Raw genomic sequence first — 11,297 nt, 5'->3', positions numbered from 1 at the left:
GAAGTGTGTACGCTTTGCAGGCAGATGTCTGCTAGACACTTTGATGGGAGCTAGGACCGAGCTACAGTCTCATTGAACAAGGACGTTTGCAATGTCTGTTTTGAGATCAGATACACTTGAGGAGAATCCTGTCACTTCCACATGCTCTTCACACAACCGCTTCCGGCGCCTAACATAAGGATGCTGGGACCTACGTCTACGGGCAGTCAGGATGCGGGAGGGTCCTGCGCTGACCTCAGCTCGCACAGGGAATTCCGACTACAAGCCAGGTTTCAACTCGCTGCGTTCCTCGGGCACTGAAAAAGTAACAGTGTTCTAAGCCAGGAGGTACCCAGAATACCACTCCACTGCAGCTGGAGACACCCTCCAGGTCTGCTTATTCCACTTGCGTCTCAAAAGCCTCTGACAAACGGCTGTGGTTCAGAGGTTGGAAACTCTTTCTGCAGGCAGTGTGCAACTGTGAGGGACTGAGGGTGAGCTCAACTCTCCGAAGTAAGTTCCTTTTGGACAAGGCGTTCAGCTAGCTTCTCTCGTATGGCACTTAGGATGGAGTGCCAGGTTCACACAGGGAATACTAGGAAATCGCTGCATTGAGCTTGGATGCACTAGTCTTGTGGGCCGCGACTTTCCACTTACCTCTCACAACACTTCAGGCACGCATCGGGACTAGGCCTGTTAGGAGCGCGGTGTACGTGCAGGCAGGATGTGGGAGGGACAGTCCATAAACTCAACTCTCGGAAGTGTGTATGCTTTGCAGGCAGATGTCTGCTAGACACTTTGATGGGAGCTAGGACCGAGCTACACTCTCATTGAACATGGACGTTTGCAATGTCTGTTTTGACATCAGATACACTTGAGGAGAATCCTGTCACTTACACATGCCCTTCACACAACCGAGTCTGGCGCCTAAAATAAGGATGCTGGGACCTATGTCTACGGGCAGTCAGGATGCGGGACGGTCCTGCCCTCCTCTCAGCTCGCACAAGAAAGCACGCCTACAAGCCAGCTTTCAACTAGCTGCGTTCCTCGGGCACTGAGAATGTAACAGTGTTCTAAGCCAGGAGGTACCCAGAATACCACTCCACTGCAGCTGGAGACACCCTCCAGGTCTGCTTATTCCACTTGCGTCTCACAAGCCTCTGACAAACGGCTGTGGTTCAGATGTTGGAAACTCTTTTGCAGGGAGTGGCAACTGTGAGGGACTGAGGGTAACTCAATCTCCGAAGTAAGTTCCTTTTGGACAAGGCGTTCAGCTAGCTTCTCTCGTATGGCACTTAGGATGGAGTGCCAGGTTCACACAGGGAATACTAGGAAATCGCTGCATTGAGCTTGGATGCACTAGTCTTGTGGGCCGCGACTTTCCACTTACCTCTCACAACACTTCAGGCACGCATCGGGACTAGGCCTGTTAGGAGCGCGGTGTACGTGCAAGCAGGATGTGGGAGGGACAGTCCATAAACTCAACTCTCGGAAGTGTGTACGCTTTGCAGGCAGATGTCTGCTAGACACTTTGATGGGAGCTAGGACCGAGCTACAGTCTCATTGAACAAGGACGTTTGCAATGTCTGTATTGAGAGCAGATACACTTGAGGAGAATCCTGTCACTTCCACATGCCCTTCACGCAACCGCGTCCAGCGCCTAAAATAAGGATGCTGGGACCAACGTTTTCGGGCAGTCAGGATGCGGGAGGGTCCTGCCCTGAACTCAGCTCGCACAAGGAAGCAAGCCTGCAAGCCAGCTTTCAACTAGCTGCGTTCCTCGGGCACTGAGAATGTAACAGTGTTCTAAGCCAGGAGGTACCCAGAATACCACTCCACTGCAGCTGGAGACACCCTCCAGGTCTGCTTATTCCACTTGCGTCTCACAAGCCTCTGACAAACGGCTGTGGTTCAGATGTTGGAAACTCTTTCTGCAGGCAGTGTGCAACTGTGAGGGACTGAGGGTGAGCTCCACTCTCCGAAGTAAGTTGCTTTTGGACAAGGCGTTCAGCTAGCTTCTCTCGTATGGCACTTAGGATGGAGCACCAGGTTCACACAGAGAATACTAGGAAATCGCTGCATTGAGCTTGGATGCACTAGTCTTGTGGGCCGCGACTTTCCACTTCCCTCTCACAACACTTCAGGCACGCATCGGGGCTAGGCCTGTTAGGAGCGCGGTGTACGTGCAGGCAGGATGTGGGAGGGACAGTCCATAAGAACAACTCTCGGAAGTGTGTATGCTTTGCAGGCAGATGTCTCCTAGACACTTTGATGGGAGCTAGGACCGAGCTACACTCTCATTGAACAAGGACGTTTGCAATGTCTGTATTGAGATCAGATACACTTGAGGAGAATCCTTTCACTTCCCCATGCCCTTCACACAACCGCTTCCGGCGCCTAAAATTAGGATGCTGGGACTTAAGTCTACGGGCAGTCAGGATGCGGGAGGGTCCTGCCCTGAACTCAGCTCGCACAAGGAAGCACACCTACAAGCCACCTTTCAACTCGCTGCGTTCCTAGGGCACAGAGAACGTAGCAGTACTCTAAGCCATGAGGTACCCAGAATACCACTCCACTGCAGCTGGAGACACCCTCCAGGTCTGCTTATTCCACTTGCGTCTCAAAAGCCTCTGACAAACGGCTGTGGTTCAGAGGTTGGAAACTCTTTCTGCAGGCAGTGTGCAACTGTGAGGGACTGAGGGTGAGCTCAACTCTCCGAAGTAAGTTCCTTTTGGACAAGGCGTTCAGCTAGCTTCTCTCGTATGGCACTTAGGATGGAGCGCCAGGTTCACACAGGGAATACTAGGAAATCGCTGCATTGAGCTTGGATGCACTAGTCTTGTGGGCCGCGACTTTCCACTTACCTCTCACAACACTTCAGGCACGCATCGGGACTAGGCCTGTTAGGAGCGCGGTGTACGTGCAGGCAGGATGTGGGAGGGACAGTCCATAAACTCAACTCTCGGAAGTGTGTATGCTTTGCAGGCAGATGTCTGCTAGACACTTTGATGGGAGCTAGGACCGAGCTACACTCTCATTGAACATGGACGTTTGCAATGTCTGTTTTGACATCAGATACACTTGAGGAGAATCCTGTCACTTACACATGCCCTTCACACAACCGAGTCTGGCGCCTAAAATAAGGATGCTGGGACCTATGTCTACGGGCAGTCAGGATGCGGGACGGTCCTGCCCTCCTCTCAGCTCGCACAAGAAAGCACGCCTACAAGCCAGCTTTCAACTAGCTGCGTTCCTCGGGCACTGAGAATGTAACAGTGTTCTAAGCCAGGAGGTACCCAGAATACCACTCCACTGCAGCTGGAGACACCCTCCAGGTCTGCTTATTCCACTTGCGTCTCACAAGCCTCTGACAAACGGCTGTGGTTCAGATGTTGGAAACTCTTTTGCAGGGAGTGGCAACTGTGAGGGACTGAGGGTAACTCAATCTCCGAAGTAAGTTCCTTTTGGACAAGGCGTTCAGCTAGCTTCTCTCGTATGGCACTTAGGATGGAGTGCCAGGTTCACACAGGGAATACTAGGAAATCGCTGCATTGAGCTTGGATGCACTAGTCTTGTGGGCCGCGACTTTCCACTTACCTCTCACAACACTTCAGGCACGCATCGGGACTAGGCCTGTTAGGAGCGCGGTGTACGTGCAAGCAGGATGTGGGAGGGACAGTCCATAAGTTCAACTCTCAGAAGTGTGTATGCTTTGCAGGCAGATGTCTGCTAGACACTTTGATGGGAGCTAGGACCGAGCTACGCTCTAAGTGAACAAGGACGTTTGCAATCTCTGTATTCAGATCAGATACACTTGAGGAGAATCCTGTCACTTCCACATGCTCTTCACACAACCGCTTCCGGCAACTTACATAAGGATGCTGGGACCTACCTCTACGGGCAGTCAGGATGCGGGAGGGTCTTGCCCTGAACTCAGCTCTCACAAGGAAGTACGCCTACAAGCCAGCTTTCAACTCGCTGCGTTCCTCGGGCACTGAGAATGTAACAGTGTTCTAAGCCAGGCTCTACCCAGAATACCACTCCACTGCAGCTGGAGACACCCTCCAGGTCTGCTTATTCCACTTGCGTCTCACAAGCCTCTGACAAACGGCTGTGGTTCAGATGTTGGAAACTCTTTCTGCAGGCAGTGTGCAACTGTGACGGACTGAGGGTGAGCTCAACTCTCCGAAGTAAGTTGCTTTTGGACAACGCGTTCAGCTAGCTTCTCTCGTATGGCACGTAGGATGTGGCACCTGGCTCACACAGGGAATACTAGGAAATCGCTGGATTGAGCTTGGATGCACTAGTCTTGTGGGCCGCGACTTTCCACTTACCTCTCACAACACTTCAGGCACGCGTCGGGGCTAGGTCTGTTAGGAGCGTGGTGTACGTGCAGGCAGAATGTGGGAGGGACAGTCCATAAGCTCAACTCTCGGAAGAGTGTATGGTTTGCAGGCACATGTCTGCTAGACACTTTGATGGGAGCTAGGACCGAGCTACGCTCTCAGTGAACAAGGGCGTTTGCAATCTCTGTATTGAGATCAGATACACTTGAGGAGAATCCTGTCACTTCCACATGCTCTTCACACAACCGTTTCCGGCAACTAACATAAGGATGCTGGGACCTACCTCTACGGGCAGTCAGGATGCGGGAGGGTCTTGCCCTGAACTCAGCTCGCACAAGGAAGTACGCCTACAAGCCAGCTTTCAACTCGCTGCGTTCCTCGGGCACTGAGAACGTAACAGTGTTCTAATCCAGGAGCTACCCAGAATACCACGCTACTGCAGCTGGAGACACCCTCCAGGTCTGCTTATTCCACTTGCGTCTCACAAGCCCTTGACAAACGGCTGTGGTTCAGATGTTGGAAACTCTTTCTGCAGGCAGTGTGCAACTGTGAGTGACTGAGGGTGAGCTCAACTCTCCGAAGTAAGTTGCTTTTGGACAAGGCGTTCAGCTAGCTTCTCTCGTATGGCACTTAGGATGTAGCACCTGGCTCACACAGGGAATACTAGGAAATCGCTGGATTGAGCTTCTATGCATTAGTCTTGTGGGCCGCGACTTTCCACTTACCTCTCACAACACTTCAGGCACGCATCGGGGCTAGGCCTGTTAGGAGCGCGGTGTACGTGCAGGCAGGATGTGGGAGGGACAGTCCATAAGCTCAACTCTTGGAAGTGTGCATGCTTTGCAGGCAGATGTATGCTAGACACTTTGATGGGAGCTAGCACCGAGCTACGCTCTCAGTGAACAAGGACGTTTACAATGTCTGTATTGAGATCAGATACACTTGAGGAGAATCCTGTCACTTCCGCATGCTCTTCACACAACCGCTTCCGGCTCCTAACATAAGGATGCTGGGACCTAGGTCTATGGGCAGTCAGGATGCGGGAGGGTCCTGCCCTGAACTCAGCTCGCACAAGGAAGTAGGCCTACAATCCAGATTTCCACTAGCTGCGTTCCTCGGGCACTGAGAACGTAACAGTGTTCTAAGCCAGGCGCTACCCAGAATACCACTCCACTGCAGCTGGAGACACCCTCCAGGTCTGCTTATTCCACTTGCGTCTCACAAGCCTCTGACAAACGCCTGTGGTTCAGATGTTGGAAACTCTTTCTGCAGGCAGTGTGCAACTGTGAGGGACTGAGGGTGAGCTCAACTCTCCGAAGTAAGTTGCTTTTGGACAAGGCGTTCAGCTAGCTTCTCTCGTATGGCACGTAGGATGTAGCACCTGGCTCACACAGGGAATACTAGGAAATCGCTGGATTGAGCTTGGATGCACTAGTCTTGTGGGCCGCGACTTTCCACTTACCTCTCACAACACTTAGGCACGCATCGGGTTAGGCCTGATAGGATCGCGGTGTACGTGCAGGCAGGGTGTGGGAGGAACAGTCCATAAGCTCAACTCTCGAAGTGTGTATGCTTTGTAGGCAGATGTCTGCTAGACACTTTGATGGGAGCTAGGACCGGGCTACGCTCTCATTGAACAAGGACGTTGGCAATGTCTGTATTGAGATCAGATACACTTGAGGAGAATCCTGTCACTTCCACATGCTTTTCACACAACATCTTCTGGCGCCTAAAATAAGGATTCTGGGTCCTATGTCTACGGGGAGTCAGGATGCGGGAGGTCCTGCCCGGAACTCAGCTCGCACAAGGAAGCACGCCTACAAGCCAGATTTCAACTAGCTGCGTATCTGTGTATCTATATATGATCCCAATACAGTGTACCTGATCCCAATACAGACATTGCAAACGTCCTTGTTCAATGAGAGCGTAGCTCGGTCATAGCTCCCATCAAAGTGTCTAGCAGACATCTGCCTGCAAACCATACACACTTCCGAGAGTTGAGCTTATGACCTGTCCCTCCCACATCCTGCCTGCAGGTACACCGCGCTCCTAACAGGCCTAGCCCCGATGCGTGCCAGAAGTGTTGTGAGAGGTTAGTGGAAAGTTGCGGCCCACAAGACTAGGGCATCCAAGCTCAATCTAGCGATTTCCTAGTATTTCCTCTGTGAGCTAGGTGGTACATCCTAAGTGCCATACGAGAGATGCTAGCTGAACGCCTTGTCCAAAAGCAACTTACTTCGGAGAGTTGAGCTCACACTCAGTTCCTCACAGTTGCACACTGCCTGCAGAATTAGTTTCCAACATCTGCACCACGGCCGTTTGTCAGAGGCTTGTGAGACGCAAGTGGAATAAGCAGACCTGGAGGGTGTCTCCAGCTGCAGTGGAGTGGTATTCTGGGTACCTCCTGGCTGAGGGGACTGCTACGTTCTTAGTGCTCGAAGAACACAGCTAGTTGAAAGCTGGCTTCTAGGCGTGCTTCCTTGGGCGAGCTGAGGTCAGGGCACACCCTCCCGCATCCTGAATGCCCGGAGACGTAGGTCCCAGCATCCTTATGTTAGGCGCCGGAGAGGTTGTGTGAAAAGCATATGGAAGTGACAGGACTCTCCTCAGATGAGTCTGATCTCAATACAGACATTGCAAACGTCCTTGTTCAATGAGAGTGTAGCTTGGTCCTAGCACCCATCAAAGTGTCTAGCAGACATCTGCATGCAAACCATATAGACTTCTCAGAGTTGAGCTTATGGACTGTCCCTCTCACATCCTGCCTGCAGGTACACCGAGCTCCTAACAGGCCTAGCCCCGATGCGTGCCTCAAGTGTTGTGAGAGGTAAGTGGAAAGTCCCGGCCCACAAGACTAGTGCATCCAAGCTCAATCCACCGATTTCCTAGTATTTCCTGTGTGAGCCAGGTGCTACATCCAAGGTGCCATACGAGAGAAGCTAGCTGATCGCCTTGTCCAAAAGCAACTTACATCGGAGAGTTGAGCTGACCCTTAGTCCCTCACAGTTGCACACTGCCTGCAGAATGAGTTTCGAACATCTGCACCAGAGCCATTTGTCAGAGGCTTGTGAGACGCAAGTGGAATAAGCAGACATGGATGGTGTCTCCAACTGCAGTTGAGTGGTATTCTGGGTACCTCCTGGCTTAGAGTACTGCTATGTTCTCAGTGCCCTAATAACCCAGGTAGTTTAAATGTGGCTTGTAGGCATGCTTCCTTGTGCGAGCTGAGTTCAGGGCAGGACCCTCCCGAATCCTGACTGCCCGTAGGCATAGGTCCCAGCATCCTTATGTTACGCGCCGGAAGAGGTTGTGTGAAAAGCATGTGGAAGTGACAGGATTCTCAAGTGTATCTGATCTCAATACAGACATTGCAAACGTCCTTGTTCAATGAGAGTGTAGTTCGGTCCTAGCTCCCATCAATAAGTGTCTAGCAGCCATCTCTCCTGCAAAGCATACACACTTCCGAGAGTTGAGCTTATGGCCTATCGCTCCCACATCCTGACTGCCTGTACAGTTCGTTTGCCCAGCATTTTGTTCTACGCGGGACAGGAGCAGAGAGAGAACCAAGTGACTGGCTTGTCAATTTCGTGCCTAGCGGACAGCTGCCTCCAAGGCATGCACACTCCTTTGGGTTGAGCTTATGGCTTCAACCACCCACATGCTGACCGCCTGTACCCTTTGCAGCCAAGGGATTTCATTCGACACTGGATTCAAGCTGTGTGAGAGGCAGAGAGATTCATTCTCTTTGTGAGAATCACATCAAAAAAATCGAATCGAAACGAAAATAAACGTATCAAAACAAAAAAAATTGAATCAAAACGAAAATAATCGAATCGAAACGAAAAACGAATCCCAATGAAAAAATCGAAACTAAACGAAAAAAATCGAATTGAATTGAATCGAATTATTCGAATCAATTCGTATCGAATCGAACCAAAAAATTTGAATCAAATCAAATCGAAAAATTCAAATACAATCGAATCGAACCGTAAAATTCGAATCGAGTTGAATCGAATGGAAAAATTCGAATCGAGTCGAATCGAATCGAAAAATTCGAATCTAATCCAATCGAAAAATTCGAATCGAATCAAATCGAATTCAATCGAAATATTGGAATCAAGTCGAATCGAATCAAAAAATTCGAATAGAATCGAATCGAAAAATTCGAATCAAATCGAATCAAATCAAATAAAAAAATTCGATCGAATCGAATCAAAAAATTAGAATCGAATCGAATCGAATCGAAAAAATCGAATCAAAACGAGAATAATCGATTCGAAACGAAAGTAAACGAATCAAAACGAAAAAATCGAATCGAAAGAAAAAAATTGAATCAAAACGAAAATAAACTAATCGAAATGAAAAAAATCGAATCGAAACGAAAATAAACGAATCGAAACGAAGAAAATCGAATCGAAATGAAAAAAATCGAATAGAATCGAATCAAAAAATTCTAATTGAATCGAATCGAATAGAAAAATTCGAATCGAATCGAATCGAAAAAATCGAATCGAAACGAAAATAAACGAATTGAAATGAAAAGAATCGAATCGTTACGAAAAAAATGAATCAAAACGAAAATAAATGAATCGAAATAAAAAAAATCGAATTGAAACGAAAATAAACGAATCGAAACGAAAAAAATCAAATCGAAACGAAAATAATCGAATCGAATAATTCGTATCGAATCAAATCGAATCAAATTGAAAAATTCTAATCGAAAAATTTGAATCGAGTCGAATTGAATAGAATTGAAAAATTCGAATAGAATCGAATCGAATCGGGTCCCTGGGTTGCGCAGTGGTTTGGCGCCTGCCTTTGGCCCAGGGCGGAATCCTGGAAACCTGGGATCGAATCCCACATCGAATCAAAAAATTCGAATCGAATCAAATCGAATCTTATCGAAAAATTTGAATCGAATCATATAGAAACAAATCGAAAAATTCGAATCGAATTGAATCGAAAAATTCGAATCTAATCGAATCGAATTGAAAAATTCGAATCGAATCGAATCGAATCGAAAAGATCGAATGGAATCGAATCGAATCGAAAAAATCGGATAGAATCGCATCGAATCAAAAAAATCAAATCGAAACAAAAAAATCAAATTGAAACGAATATAATCTAATCAAAACGATAAAAATCGAATCGAAACGAAAAAAATCGAGTCAAAACGACGAAAATGGAATCGAAAAGAAAATAATCGAATAGAAAGAAAAAAAATGGAATCGACATGAAAATAAACTAATCGAAACGAAAAAATCGAATCGAAACGAAAATAATCGAATCGAAATGATAAAAATCGAATCGAAATGATAAAAATCGAATCGAAATGAAAATAATCGAATCAAAACGAGAAAAATCGAATTGAAACGAAAAGGATCGAATGAAAATGAATAGGATCGAATCGATAAGAAAATAATCGAATCTAAAGGAAAAAAACTAAACGAATATAATAGCTTCGAATCGAATCAAAAAAATCGAATCCAAACGAAAATAATCAAATCAAATGAAAATAGTAGAATCGAAACAAAAAGAATCGAATCGAAATGAAAAGGATCGAATCGAAACGGAAAATTCGAATCGAAATGAAAAAAATCGAATTGAAACGAAAATAGACGAATCCAAACGAAAATAATCGAATTGAAAATAATCGAATCGAAACGAAAAAATCGAAATGAATATAATACCTTTGTATCGAACCGAAAAAATCGAATCCAAACGACAATAATCGAATCCAAACGAAAATAATCGAATCGAAACGAAAATATTTGAATCGAAACGAAAATAAACGAATTGAAACGAAAAAAATCGAATCGAATCGAAAATAATCCAATCGAAATGAAAATAATCGAATCGAAACGAAAATAAACCAATCGAATCGAAAATAATCGAATCATCGAAAATAAACGAATCGACTTGAAAATAATTGAATAGAAATGAAAATCATCGAATCGAAAGAAAAATAATTGAATCGAAACGACAATAATCAAATGGAAATGAAAATAAGCTAATCCAAACGAGAATAATCGAATCGAATCGAAAATAATCCAATCAAAACGAAATAATCGAATTGATCCGAAAATAATCGAATTGAAATGAAAATTATCGAAACGAAAATAATCGAATCGAATCGAAAATAATCGAATTGAAAATAATCGAAGTGAAATGAAAATAATCGAATGGAATCGAAAATATTCAAATTGAATTGAAAATAATCGAATCCAAACGAATCGATTCGAAAAAAATCAAATCGAATTGAATCGAATCGAATCAAAAAAATCAAATCAAAAATAAACGAATTGAAACGAAAATAATCGAATCGAAAAGAAAAATATTGAATCGAATCAAAAATAATCAAATGGAAACGAAAAAAATCAAATTGAATCGAAAATAATCAAAATTGAAATGAAAATAATCGATCGAAATGAAAATAATCGAATCGAAACGAAAAAATCGAATCGAATCGAATGAATCGAATCGAATAAAAAAATGGAATCGAATCGAATCGAAAAACATCAAATTGAATCGAAATGAAAAGGATAGAATAAAAAAAATCGAATCGAATCGAATCGGAAATAATTGAAACGAAAATACTCAAATCAAAACGAAAATAATCGAATCGAATCGAATCGACCTCTGGAGGTCCCCAAGACCAGCCTTTAAATCGAAGCTAAATCCAACCTCGGGGTCCAAGTCCCTGCTCCGCTGTGTCGGGTATACTTGGACACAAGCTCGAGCTTGTAAATAAACCCTCGTGTGTTTGCATCAGTGTCGGCGTCTCGGTGGTTTCTCGGATTCGCAATCTTGGGTACAACAGTCTGAGATAAAAAAAACCTCGGACGCAGGCAGAGTGAACAGAGGGTTCTGAGAGAAGCGGTGGAGCCCCGGGGGTTTGGGGTCTATTCTGTGGAGGCCCCTGCAGACTAGGGGGCGGGATGCTCAGCCCCAGAGCCAGAGGACCCAGCGTCC

The sequence above is a fragment of the Vulpes vulpes genome, chromosome 5 (assembly GCF_048418805.1).
Source record: "Vulpes vulpes isolate BD-2025 chromosome 5, VulVul3, whole genome shotgun sequence".
Taxonomy (NCBI): Eukaryota; Metazoa; Chordata; class Mammalia; order Carnivora; family Canidae; genus Vulpes; species Vulpes vulpes.
This window is presented reverse-complemented; position numbering follows the sequence as displayed.